The sequence below is a fragment of the Petaurus breviceps genome, unplaced genomic scaffold, assembly GCF_028583685.1.
Source record: "Petaurus breviceps papuanus isolate PSGF00001 unplaced genomic scaffold, PetGlider_PUasm1.0 79, whole genome shotgun sequence".
Taxonomy (NCBI): domain Eukaryota; kingdom Metazoa; phylum Chordata; class Mammalia; order Diprotodontia; family Petauridae; genus Petaurus; species Petaurus breviceps.
Window position 1 is genome coordinate 3,620,943 of NW_027186523.1, and position 14,735 is coordinate 3,635,677.

Genomic DNA, 14,735 nt, shown 5'->3' on the forward strand with positions numbered 1-14,735 from the left:
TGCAGCAATATATCATCCTTAGCATGTTAGTATTTTATTACAGGAAAGAGGTTAGGGTCATTGAAAGCACTGTGAAAATACTCAAATGCAATTTGGTCCACTCTCCAGATCAGAGGTCCCAAAAAGTACAGCCCAAAGGCAAAATCATTTATGATCTCTTTTTTTGTCTTTTTGGAGGGCGGAAGGCAGGGCAATTGGGGTTAAGTGACTTGCCCAAGGTCACACAGCTAGTATGTGTTAAGTGTCTGAGGTCTCAGACTAAGACTCAGGTCCTCCTGACTCCAGGGCAAGTGCTCTATTCACTGTGACACCTAGCTTCCCCATGACTTTCTTTTTGCATGGCTCACAAGCTAACAGCCCGTCTTAGCTTGCTGACCATATGGGCCATAGTCTGGATTTGGTCCCCAGACTGGCATTTTTCAGCCCAACTTTAGATCTTGTTGAATTCTGGAGCCAATTTATTATCTCTCTGACAGGTTTATCCAAAATATATACACTGATAATATTAATAATAATAAGCACTGATATAGCACTTTAGAGTTTGAAAATATATATATGTGAGTGAATGTATGTATGTATGTATTTATGCATAATTCTCATATCGACTAAGTGCCATATTTCCCATTTCACAGATGAGGAAACTAAAAGTAAGTAGCTTGCTCAGGCCAAAGAGCTAAATATCTGAGGTATGAGCTGGACTCTGGTCTTTCTGACTCCACATCCTATACTCTATCCATGAGCCACCTAGCTGCCTAACAGATCAGTTCTAATGCCATAGTCTAGATAAAATGCTGTTTTCATCCACTTGGTTCCTCATGTATAACTGCTTTGTCCAAACTCTTTTGAACAATTATGATTAGCCCAAAAGAATAAAATGGGCTTCCTTTTCAAATGTGGCCAAAATCTTTTGGGTGATCTTGGGTCAAATCTAGTAAGGTTGAATATAATTTGTATAAGTGTAAAACCCTATACTTGAATGTTTAAAAAATAATAGGATAATATATTAAGGGTAAGATAATTAAATAATAGCTGATTTTAAAATAATCTGGGATTTTTAACATACTACAAGCTCAATATGAGCTGAGTATATGACAGAAGAGGAAAAAAAGCTCATGTGTTCTTAGGCTACATTAAGAAGAATAGTTTTCAGGAATATAGAGGTGATGCTTTAACTGAACTTTGACTTTGTAAAATCATGACTGGAGAACTGTGTTCAGTTATGGCTGCCACATTTTAGGAAGGATAACCTATGGTGGGGCTTAAGGAAGGTGACCAAGATGTTGACAGTATTGAATACTAAGCATAAAGGATTCATTAAAGGAAATTTTTGGAGACAAAAATAAAGAGCACCCGATAGCCATCTTCAAATGTTTGAAAGGCTGTCAGGTAGAAGAGAGAATAAACCTTCTTTTTTGGTCCTCAGAAAGCTCAACTAGGAATAATAGGTGGAAGTTACATAGGCAGTTTTCAATGTGCTATAAGGAAAGCCTTCTTAATACTTAGAACTGCTCAAAATAATAATTAATGCTGATATAGCACCTTAGGGTCTGAAAATATATATATTTGTGTGTATATGTGAATATGTATGTAGATATGCATGTATATAACTTCTTCTGGAGGATATGTTGTACACCTCCAGAAGCAATATTGTGGAAGCTAGACGAACTTTTATTCCTCTTTTCAACAAACATTTACTTGGTGCAAAGCACTGTGTTAGAACTAAGGGTTTATTGACAAATGAGACAAAGTTCTTGCCCTCACGAAGCTCACAGTCTAGCAAATCAATGGGATACACACAGAAATCGAGTTACGGGCATACCTCATTTTATTACACTTCACTTTTTTGCACTTTACAGATATTGTGTTTTTACGAATTAAAAGTTTGTGGCAACCCTGCATCAAGCAAGTCTGTTGCAGCCATTTTTCCAACAGCATGTGCTCACATCATGTCTCTGTGTCACACTTTGGTAATTCTCACAATATTTCAAATCTTTTCACTATTATTATAGGTGTTATAGAAATCTATAATCAGTGATCTTTGATGTTACCATTGTAATTGTTTTGGGGCACCAAGAACCTTGCCCATATAATACAGAGAACATAATTAATAAATGCTGTGCATGTCCTAACTGATCCACCAACCAGTCATTCCATCATTCCTCTCTCTCTCTCTCTCTCTCTCCCCCCCCTTGGGTATCCCTATTCCCTGAGACACAATAATATTGAAATTAGGCCAATTAATCACCCTACAATGGCCTCTAAGTGTTCAAGTGAAAGGAAGAGTCAATCCACAAGGCAAAGTTCATTGCTGTCTTATTTTAGGAAATTGCCACAGCCAAACTTCACAACTGTTACCCTGATCAATAAGCAGCCATCAACATCGAGGCAAGACCCTCTGCTAGTGAAATAAAGAATATGATTCTCTGAAGGCTTAGATGATGGTTAGCTCCTTTTAACAATAAAGTGTTTTTGAATTAAAGTATGTACTTTTTTTAAAACATAATGCTATTGTGGACTTAATAGACTGCAATGTAGTGTAAACATAACTTTTATGTGCCTTAGGAAACACAAAAATTCATGTGACTCACTTTATTGTGATGCTCACTTTATTGTGGTGATCTGGAACTGAACCTGCAATATCTTCAAAGTATACCTGTATACATACATTGTTAACATAACATGACTTTATAAATAATTCAAAAGAATTACAAAAATAAAGTGCTATAAGAGGTCTGAGGAGAAAAGGTCATTATAACTAGGAGAATAAGAAAAGGCTTTATGGAGAAGATAAAGGTTAAGTAAGAGGATATTCCCAGGCATAGGGAACAGCCTTGAGCAAAAGTATAGGGGTGGGAAGACATGTGGCACATTCAGAGGTCAAATATGCAAGAATAAGAAACATCTTGAAATATAGTGCGGTGCTAAATTGTGAAGATTTTGTAACATTAGATTTTAAAAAAGTTTGAGCTTTTCCTAAGGGGAAATAGGATCTACTAAATAGTTTTGATCAAAGTAGCATATATATATCTATCTATATGTATGTGTGTATGCATGTGTGCATGTATGTGTATGTATATATGTGTGTATGCATATGCATGTGTATATACATATATTATTCTGGCAGTGGTGTAAAGGACAGATTAGAGCAAGAAGAGATAGGAATATGGGAGACCTTTTATAAACTATTGGCAAAAGTTTGGATGGATAAGAAGACCCTCTAGTAGGTGATAGCGGGGCTATAAAGAGCAAGGGACAGAAACTGCAAGATGTTGTGGAGTTGGAGATAATGACAAGACATAGCATGTGGTTGAACATATGTGGTAAGAAATGGGAAAAATCCAAAAGCAATCACCAGGTTGAATGAAAGAATAGGTGTGCTCTCACTGTCAAGGACAGTGTTAAGGACACTCTGCCTCCATTTATCCTTAATTCTTCCCTCTCACTCATCCCAAGTATCCCGTCTCTCACCGGCTCTTTCCTTCATTACCTCCCATAAACGTCCCCTTCACTCCACTCCCACAGCTATAGTGTCGTTATATAGGACCTCATCACCTCACACCTGGATTAATTAAACAGGCTACTCGTTGAGCGTCCCTTCCTAAATTCTCTTCCCACTCCATTCAGCTACCAAAGTGATGTCTCTAAAGTACAGATCTGACTATGTCACTCACCCACCCCCACTACCAACCAACATCAATGGCTCCCCATTACCTCCAGAATCAAATATAAAATCCTTTGTTTGGCTTTCACAACAGTCTCTCATACTTTACGTCCCTCTCTGTACTCTATTCAAGACACTGGCCTTCTTGTTCTTCCTCGAAGATAACACCCCAGTTCTCTATTCCATGACTTTTCACTGGCTGACTACATACCAGGAATATGCCCCTCTTCATTTTACCCCTTAGTCACCCTGGTTTCCCTAACCCCAACTCAAATCTCGCCTTGGATCAAGAGCTCTTTCCTGGTCCTCTCCACACGCCCAACCTCCTGCCATCCCATCACACACACACACACACACACACACACACACACACACACACACACACCACTCCAATGCTAGCTTGTCTTCTCTCTGAATTTACTCTTATTTACTCTCTCAATAGCTTGTATATACACAGCTGCTTACATGTTGTTTCCCTCAATAGAATGTGAGCTCCTTGAGGTCATGTGTGTATATGTTTTTGTCTATGTGTGTATACATGTATGTATAGATGATAGATATAGATATCTATACAAGAAGTATGTATGTTTACGTATATGTATCTATACACATATAAAAATGCCTTTTACATACCTATCTATAGCTAAGAATTGGGGATACAGAAAAGGGTGCTTGTGTATGTATGTTTAAACATATATACACACATTTTTTATTTTTTTCATTCCCAATGCTTAACACAGTGCCTGGAACATATTAAGAACTTTAAAATGTTTCTTGATGCTGATAATAAATGGGGGTACCTCAGATGGAAATATGAAAGTCAGTAGAATAAGCCAAGTTTTGCTTTTTGCTTTTTTGTGGCAGGGGGGAGATGTTTGGTTTGGGACATGTTGATTTGGAAGTACCTGGACCACGCAGGTGGTAAAGTTCTGAAAACATCTAGCTATGTGGTCTAGACTCCTTCTTAGGAATATCATACAGGGGATCCCTATTCAGATAAAGTTTCGATTCAATGACCTATGAAAAGTATTAATAGTAATTCACCTATGTTTAGATGCTTTTGTTGAAGTGATTTACATATGGCTTATTTTGGGAACAACAGATATTTGTTTTATTTACAATTTACAGGGAAAATTACATGAAAAAAATGTTACCTTGTACAGATGAAGATATTTTGGGCAGGGAAAGATCTTAAGGCCTTCCTATTTCTATTACTTAATCTAGATGCATTTCCTTATCCATCCTGAGAAGCGGGAAAGCATCAAGAATTCCTGTGAGCCAACTGGCAATCTTCCTCCTTTCATTTTGGGCTAATTTTTCTTCCATAAATTTCCAGTTATTTTTTAAATGACACATTTTTTAAGGTGGGGGAGGGGAGTAGGAGGAGTGGGAAGGAATCATTGAAGAGGAAAGGCAGGAAAGGAACCAATCTAAAGAAATCACATCTCTTTAATACAGTACAGACTTTGAAGAAGAAAATCTACAAACACCAGAAAGGAAAAGGTTAATGAATGGCTGACTTTTCCATGTTGGCTCTGCTTTCCTACCCTAGTCATCACGACACACACACACAAGAACTCATATACATACGCACAGAATGAAGAAAAAGGAAAAGAATTAAGAACACGAAAGGCACATATTCACTTCATTAAAGGCAGAGAAAAGAATACTGCAAATGAACGGGGGGGTTGGCTTAAGAAAGCTTCTTTAAATATTTTCATTTGATTATTAATATTTTATCAAAATTACTAGGTTTTGTAAAGCAAAAATTCCATGTTTCAAAGCCTTAACACTGAGGTTATCATAAAATGGCTTTAGAACAGCTCGGCATGTATACATTAAAACTGGAATCTTAGAAGCGACATAAACAGACCTTTCTCTATAAAGAGAAAAGGCTAAGCTTTAAAGAATTTTGCATTTACAGATAAATGTTTCCATAGTAATCAGTATCATAAAACTTGAGGGAGTCAGCAGTCCCTTGCATACAAAAGTGATGCTAAAATGAGGCAAAAGGATGAAATTAAGTAGGGAATTTTTACCTGAAAGAGAAACTCTAGTGGAAAGTAAGAGCACACGCTATTATTTCAGTAACTGCTTTATTTTAAATGTGTGCAAGCACACACACACACACACACACACAACTACACAGGATGAAGTACTGACCTTTGGAGACAGCATGACTATGATGGAAAATAATTTAAAACAACAAACTCTTTATTACAGGCTCAAAAGATGAGCTTCAGGCATTGCATTTCAGATTTCACTAGAGCTCTGAGGTCAGTTTGGTTTGGGGAATCAGAGGAAGTTCAAGAGGAAGAAAACAGAAAACAGAGAAGGAAGGGGAATTAAGAAGTAGAAAAAATCCTCACTAATACTGTTTGAATGTTGGAGTCAGTGTTACATATGCAAGGGTACATGCTCATTTGACACTATTTTCTTTTGATGATAAATTCAGGGTTTTTTTTGTCAAATATGTAAGAAAGATGAAGGTCTGAGCAAGTTTCAGTAAATATACAAATGCTTCCATTGTGATCAGCCCAGTAATACCTGTCACTGTCAACACCTCATTCCAAAGAGGGCTGTCTCTGTTTCTCTTGGCCAGCAACAATCCAATACTTATAAGAGATTACTTTCATAAGGTAGAGTATGTGCATTCAATCTCCGTTTACCTAAATTTTTATGATATCTTTGGAGACACATATCCAGTTGTTCAGCTGCTGAAAAGCCACCAAAGTCTGGGACTTTGCTGGCAAAAAAAAAGCAACCTCTTATAAATAATGAAACTATTTTGGACAGAAAGATGTTTGTATTAACACCTCCAGAGAAGGAGGGGCTAGGGCAAGGAAGGGGTGCAGTACTTCAAAAAGGTTGCCTATGGCAGGCCTATGTCCCTCTAATGTGATGGTGTGTGCTCAAAGGGCTTGGCAAGCTTTGGTGGAACAATGGTTCCATTGGCTTCCCTCAGTTCCATGGAACTCACTGGGCAGAAGTATTTGTAATTTGCTGTTGTTCTCATGTGTTTCCATGGAGCACTTTAAGTGCATGATAAATAGAAAGAGAAAAAAAAAATTAACACATACACTTCTGCCCAAGGTGTCTATTCGCTGTAAGGTGGTCTGTTATATAAGGTTATTCGATCTCTCAGAAAGACTCTTATTTTTTTTTAATTCCACAGAAGTTATTTTGGTAAGAAATAACTTTTTATTAACTTACTCTCCATTTCATGAATCTCAAGAATCTTTCTTTCTAAAACCTACATTTTCCATAGCTGACCGTGATGTCCCAAAAGTCTTAGTGTAGTTTTAAGCTTTGTAATTTTTAACTTAAGCTTAAAACTGCACTAACATTTTTGGAATACCCTATGTTTTGTTCATTTATATAACTTTATAAATTTGGTGCTGATTTTCTTTTAAAAATATATCCATATTAGAAGGGTGCAAAATATCCCTTGTGATCTTAAGACAACCTCAAGATCATTTTTTAATGGGGAGAGTTTTACAATCAGTTATAGAACTCTAATTACATAATAGTTTTGCCTAAAGGAGGCCAACCTCCAAAACAGATCAGAGGAAGGAAGCCTTTCAGGCTTCATTTTATGTCTTCCTTGCTGTATTTGTCCTTCCCTTAGGCCTCATCATATCCCCTATGTATTTGATCCTTAAAGTTTACTGAAAGTATGAGCCTTGGGTTGCTTAAGCTATGCTGAGTGGCTAGTGGACAGACAGTAGATTCGAAGTTGGAGGACCTGCATTCAAATTATAGCTCAGTGCCATACTCTACCTTTGTGACCTTGGGCAAGTCACTTAACTTTAACCAACCCTAGCACACTCCTCATCACCTCTCAGTTCAGCTATTGAAGTAGGCTTCTAACTGGTCTTCTTACCTCAAGTCCCTCCTTCCTCCAATCTATGCTCCACTCAGCTGCCAAAGTGATTTTTCCTAAAGTATAGTTCTGATCTCGTGTCACTCTCCACAGTAAACTATTCCTTCTAGGAGTAAAGAGAAATTCCTTTGCTTAGCATTTAAAACTCTTCACAAACTGGGCCCTTTGTATCTTTCTAATACTCCTATACATTGCTTCCTATGCATGATTCCTATAAATTACTCCATGTACTTTACAGTCAAGCCATATTGGTCTACTTGCTGTTGCTCACACAAATTTTGCCCTTCACTCTCTTTATGGATAATACTTCTCCCATCTCTGCTTTTACAATGACTATCTCCTATTTCTGGGAAACATATGGAGGAAGGTAAGTCAGCAGTATTTGATTTCAAACTATATAACATGAAAATAATCTGGTGCTGCCTAAGAAATATAGTGGCAGATTAGTGGAATAAGTTAAATCCACAAAACACATTAGTAAATCTAGTGTTTATGAACACAAAGATCCAAGGGGACAAGAACTCACTATTTGACAAAAATTGTTGACAATACTGGAAAGCAATTTGACAGATATAGACCAACATCTCACACTGCATATCAAGATAAGGTTAAAATGGGTACATTATTTCATTGTCAAATGTGATAACACATATGAATTAGGGGAGCATAGAAAATCTTACCAGTCAGATCTATGTATAAGGAAGGAATTTATGATTGAACAAGAAATAGAAAGGATCACAGGAGGCAAAATAGATAATTTTGACTGCATTAAATTAAAAAGGTTTTGCCCAAACAAAACCAGTGAAACCAAGATTAGAAGAAAAGCAGTAAACTAGGGAAATTTTTCCAGCAATTTTCTCTGATAATTGTTTCATTTCTCAAATATACAGGAAACTGAGTGAAATTTATAAAAATACAAGTCATTCCCAATTGGTAAGTGGTTGAAGGATATGAATAGGCAGTTTTCAGAAGAAATAAAAACTTTCTAGAGTCACATGAAAAAATTCTCTGAATCACTATTGATTAGGGAAAAACAAATTAGAACAACTCAGGTACCACCTGAGTAATATGATAGAAAAACAAAAGTACAGATGCTGGATGAGATTTAGAAAAAATTGGGATACTGATGCACTCTTGGTGGAGTTGTGAACTGGTCCAACTTTTCTGGAGAACAGTTTGGAACTGTGCCCAAAAGGCTATAAAATATCCTCTGACTCAGCAATATACCCCTGCTAGGTCTGAACTTCAATGAGATCAAAGAAAAAGGAAAAAAAACATTTTATAGCAGCTCTTTTTGCAATGTCAAAGAATTAGAAACTGAGGGGCTACCCATGCATTGTGGACTGGTTAAGTTGCAGTATAGGATCATGATGGAATTCTATTTTGCTGTAAGAAATGACAGACAGGATGGATTCAGAAAGGCCTGGGAAGACTTGTATGAACTCGTGCAAGGTGAAGTGAGCAGAACCAGGAGAACACTGGGCACAATAACAGCAGTACTGTATAATGATCTTAGTCATTTTGATCAATACAATAATCTAAAACAATTCCAAAGGATCCATCAGGAAAGATGCTATCTGCCTGCAGAAAGAGAACTGATGGAGTCTGAGTTCAGATTGAAGCTTAATTTTTCACCTTTCTTTTCTTGTGTTGTCTTTTTTTTTTGCAATATGACTAATATAGAAATATGTTTTACATGATTTCATATTTCTTGCCTTCTCAATGGGTTTAGGTGGGTAGGAGAAAATTTAGAACTCAATTTTAAAAAAATGAATATTAAAAATGAATAAATAAATAATAAATTACCTTCCCTAGTGAGTCTTTTTTATTGTTTGTTTCTAAAATGAAGCCTACTAACTCTGGAATCATTTGAGGGTAGGGGGCAATTTTGTAGAGTGTGACCCCTGAGTCTCTGCCAGACAATAGTAGATAGAGACAGGATTTTTCTCCTTTTTTTCCCTCAACTGACCAAAAAATCTTGCAGCAGAGCTACTCACTAAGTAGGAGACGCCACATCTTTCAGATGTTGTTATAGTGTAGAAAGAGAAACAGACAGCAAGAGAGTTAGACACCAAAAACAACTTCAAGGAACAAGACAAAGAGACAAGAAAACTAGCATGTACGTTAAGAATAGTGCTGTTGAAAGGCATACACCCAAGGAGTTTAGCTGTATGACCTACTCAGGACATCACAAGAAGAAAAATTGCACCTACTGACTGACAGTTAAAGATTCAGCTCTCCGGAATGAGTTGATGTACCATAATTTCATAAGTGCAGACACAAAGGAACACCCTGGAACCTATGAACAGTCAATCCCTGGAGGTGTCCCAGAGCACGTACTACATTTGTATCCCTAGAACATAGCACGAGACCTGGCATATGTATTGATGGATTGATCAAATTCTCTGGAATTGTTTTCTTTATTGTAACAAGAGAAAATTGGAACAAATTATCTCTAAAGCCCTTTCCATCTTTGTATCCTACCAAGAAGAGGTTTTTTTTCCTCTAAACCCTCAATCCCCAACATATACTCTATCGTTTGTTTGTTTGTTTTTACTTTTCTCAAGGTCATTACTTATTTATTTATGTTTTCTTTTTTTATAGTTATGAATTCAATGAACATCAGTGGAATGTCATGCATGAGCAGCTTTCCAGAAGAATGCTACTGTGAACAGCCTTTAAGGTTCTAATTACACAGTATAGTGAACAGTCTATTCCATAACAAATGAAAGCAAAACATTCACAGTAAATCAAAGTACAGCATTCACAATATTACATCTTATTGCAGGAAATCAAAATACGGCATTCACAACAACTTATCACAGAAAATGGCCACATAGTTTCCACTACAGTGGTCACAAAGTTTTGAACAAAGAACAATCATTTAGTAACTCAAGCATTCACAAAATCCTTAATTCAATCACAAAATACAATAGTCAAAGGTTTCCACTCATGGAGCATACTAGGTTACAAATCAATTACTTATTCAGTCATCAATCACTAAGTACAATCGTTTAGTCAATCAACAATCATCCTTCATTATTCACTATTCAATCATTAGAAAATACACAGACCCTCCACCCCTAGGTCACTAGTAAATTTACAATTTCATCACTACTTAATACCCACGGAGAGATCTTTTCATCTTGACTCAAGACAGGCAGCTCCTACTTGAATCCACCAAACAGTCACCTGGATTCAAAGGCAAACAGCTCCCAGTTCCTTGCCCAGCTCTCCGTGCAGGTCCTGCTCCACACTGAAGTTCACAGTATCCAGTCCACCCTAAATCCTTCACAGTCTGCTCCCCAGCAAAGCTACAAACAGGTTCATACAAAGTACCAGCATCACAGTCATGCTTCCTCAGTCTTCAGCAGCTCCAGCTGGCTCTCAGAAATCCTTAGTAGCTCTGGCTGCCCCTCAGACTCAGCAGAAGTTTCAACTGGTTCCTAGAATCAAAATCACTTCATCCAGGTTCTCAAAATCAAAACCATTCTCTCCAGTGTGCTGGGAGCCTTTTCTCTTCAGCTTCCCTGGCAGCGGCAGCTTCTGCCTCCATGAAGTCTGCTCCAAGAAGATCTGACTCTCCCTCTCTGGGGCTTTCCTTATAAACACACAGCATTAGCTTCCTGTTTCAGCCAACCCCTTCCTGTTACATTAGCAACAGGAGACAAGAGTTCATATCTTCTGTTTCCCCGATTAATAAGAGTACCTGCTACCTTTGCCAATACAAAGGGATCTTCAAATTCAAATTACATTACCATTACAATCAGCAAACACAAATATTTACCTACACAAAGAAAGGAGACCTATGTACAGGGATTTTTTTTTAATATTTCAGATTTAACAAAGTTGGTCTATACTAACTTGCTTCTCTGTGTTGAGTCAACAGACATCTATTAAGTGCCTGGCACTGTACAAAGCACTGGTAATACAAGTACAAGCAGAAAGAAAATGGTCTTGGCCCTCATGTGGCTTACATTCTAATGGGGGAAGAGAACTGATGAAAGAAAACTAGAAAAGATTTGGGGGATGAAGGTACCAGAACAGGGGCTTGTCAAGAAAATCCAGAAGAAGAGTCATATCCTAGAGACAAATGGAGACCTGGATGGTCTGGATGTCCTCCCTAGGAAGCCCTGAGAGAAACTAGCCACTCAGAGAAAGGGGCCTTAAGGATGGAGGGATTTCCAGTGTGTGAAATCCAGGCCTGGACTGAGCTTTCTAGGTAGAAAGATTATTCAGTATTGAAGAGAAACTCAGGCAGAGTCAGTCTTGCAGCCTGGATAGAAATGAAGACATCCCTTTCTGAACTTCCTTCTGCTCTCTTCTGTGTATTTATAAATGACTCAAGGACATTCTTTTTTTCCTTATTTTTTTTAGAATTATTATTACTCTCCCTGATCCTTGCAAAAAAAATAAAAATAAACACACCACCACCACCCCTGCCCAGATCAGTAACAAAGTGGAGAAAGCACTGGGCTTGGAATCAAGGAGACTAAAATTCCAGCGCACAGCCTCAGACATTTGGTAGTCATGTGACCCTGGGCAAATCACTTAACCTCTATTTGCCTCAGCTTCCTCAACTATAACTATTTGCCTCAGCTTCCTCAACTGTTAAATGGGGATAATAACAGCACTTGCCTCACAGAGGTTGTTGTGAGGATCAAGCGAAGTAATATTTATAAAGGGCTTAGCCCAGTACCTGGCACATAATGGGTGATATATAAATCCCCTTCTCTCCTCTTGCCATCCCCGTTATAATAAAGAAGTATAGGTCAGTAAAACAAACTCATCCATTGACTATATCTGAAAGTATATGTCTAATTTGTGCTTGTAGCCTATTACCTCTCTGCCAAGAGGTGGGAAATACGACTCACCATCTGTCTTTTGGAGTCATGCTTGGTCATAGTGTCAATCATAACTCTTAAGTCTTTCATTGTTGTTTTCTTTTATGTTATTATAATCATTATATAAATTTATTCTCCATATTCTTTTCCCTTTACTTTCCATCAGTTCATACCAGTTCTCCCAGTTTTCTCCAAATCTGTTCCCTCCCTCGACTCTTAAAAAAAAAAATTGTCCTTTCTTGGGGGGGGGAGGGGAAAGCAGGGCAATTGGGATTAAGTGACTTGCCCAAGGTCACACAGCTAATAAGTGTTAAGTGTCTGCGGACGGATTTGAACTCGGGTCCTCCTGAATCCAGCATTGGTGCTCTATGCACTGGACCACCTAGCTGCCCCTAAAAAATTTTTTTAATTTTTATTTCAACTCCACATTTTTTCTTCTTCACCCCTCCCCCACCTATTGAGAGGGCCCATATGAAATCATGAAAACTTATCTGCATATTAACCACCAAGAAAGAAAGAAAAATTTTATTTCAATTTGTACTTAGAGTTCATTGGCTCTTGAGGTGGATAGCATTTTTCATCATGAGTCCTTCTGGAATTTTCTTGGATCATTGTTTCAATCAATGTAGCTAAGTCTTTCACAGTTGATTAGCATTACAATATTACTATTGTAACTATGTACAATGATCTCCTAGTTCTCAGCATCAGCTTATATACCATGTTTCCCCGATAATTTTTTTGGACAGAAAAACACCAGAGGGCTTATTTTCAGGGGAGGGCTTATTTTAATGAACATTGACAGCAATTTTAATAAACAGGTAAATGTGAACAAAAAAAATGTACCTTTATTCAATAAGCAAATCACTGGGGAAGAACAGGATGACGCGCTCACTGCTGCAGCTCTGATTGGATGCAGCTCGGAGCGCGGTGTGCGTTTCACGGCGGGGGGACGGTGCATACAGAGGGTACTATAATGTAGCATGTAGCGCAGGGGATCACCTTCACTACAGTAGCAATCTCAATAGGGCTTATTTTCGGGGGAGGGCTTATTTTAGAGGAATCTTACACAGTAAGGGGAAGGCTTATTTTCGGAATAGGTCTTATTATCGGGGAAACACTGTAGGTTTCCCAGGATTTTCTAAAATCATCCCCTTCATCATTTCTTATAGCACAATAATATTCCATCACAATCATCTACCCAACTTGTTCAGCCATTCCCCAAAGGATGGGCATCTGCTCTGATTCCAATTCTTTTGTCACTATAAAAAGAGTTGTTAAAAAAGTTATATATATACGTATTTTCCTTGATTTCTTTGGGGCCCAGACCTAGTAGTGGTATTGCTGGGTCAAAGGATATGCCACATTTTGTAGCCCTTTAAGCATAATTCCAAATTGCTTTCCAGAATGGTTGGACCACCTAACAACCACCAAGAAAGCATTTTGTTCAGTTGTTCTATCATGGCCAACTCTTTGTGAACCCATGAACCGCAGCATGCCAATATTATTCATGGCGTTTTCTTGGCAAAGATAGTGTAGTGGTTTGCCATTTCTTTCTCCAATTAATTAAGGCAAACAGAAGTTAAATGACTTGCCCAGGGTCACAAAGCTAGTTAGTGTCTAAGGCTGAATTTGAACTCAGGTCCTCCTCACTCCAGGTCCAGCACTCTATCCATTGAACCATCTAGTTTTGTCATTTTCCTTTTCTGTCATGTTAGCCCATCTGAGAGGTATGAGGTGTTTTAATGTGCATTTCTCTAATTAAGAGAGATTTAGAGCATTTTTCATGTGACAGTTGATAACCGATTTCTTCTCAAAACTGCCTATTCATATCCTTTGACCATTTATCACTTGGAGAATGGCTCTTAATTTTTAACAAGTTTCACTCAGTTCCCTCTATATTTGAGATTTTCCACCATCTCTTTAGGGAAAATATTATTCTATTTCATTCATGCACCATAATTTATTCAGTCATTCTCCAGTTATTGGATAAAGCCTTACCTTCTATTCTATTTCTAATTTCTATTCTAGCACAATAAAAATTCTGCTGGAAATATTTTCATACATATAGGTCATTTCTTTTTCTCTTTGCGCTCTTTGGGATCTACTTTTGTTGTTGTTGTTGGATAATTTTTCAGTTGTTTCTAACTCTGTGTGACTCCTGTTGGAGTTTTCTTGGCAAAGACACTGGAGTTATTTACCATTTCCTTCTTCTGCTTATTTTACAGATGAAGAAATAAAGGCAAACAGGTTTAAATGACTTGCCCAGGGTCACAGAGCTAGTAATTGTCTGAGGTCAGGTTTGAAAAAGATATGAAAATTTTAAAAGAAGTATATTAGAAATAAAAAA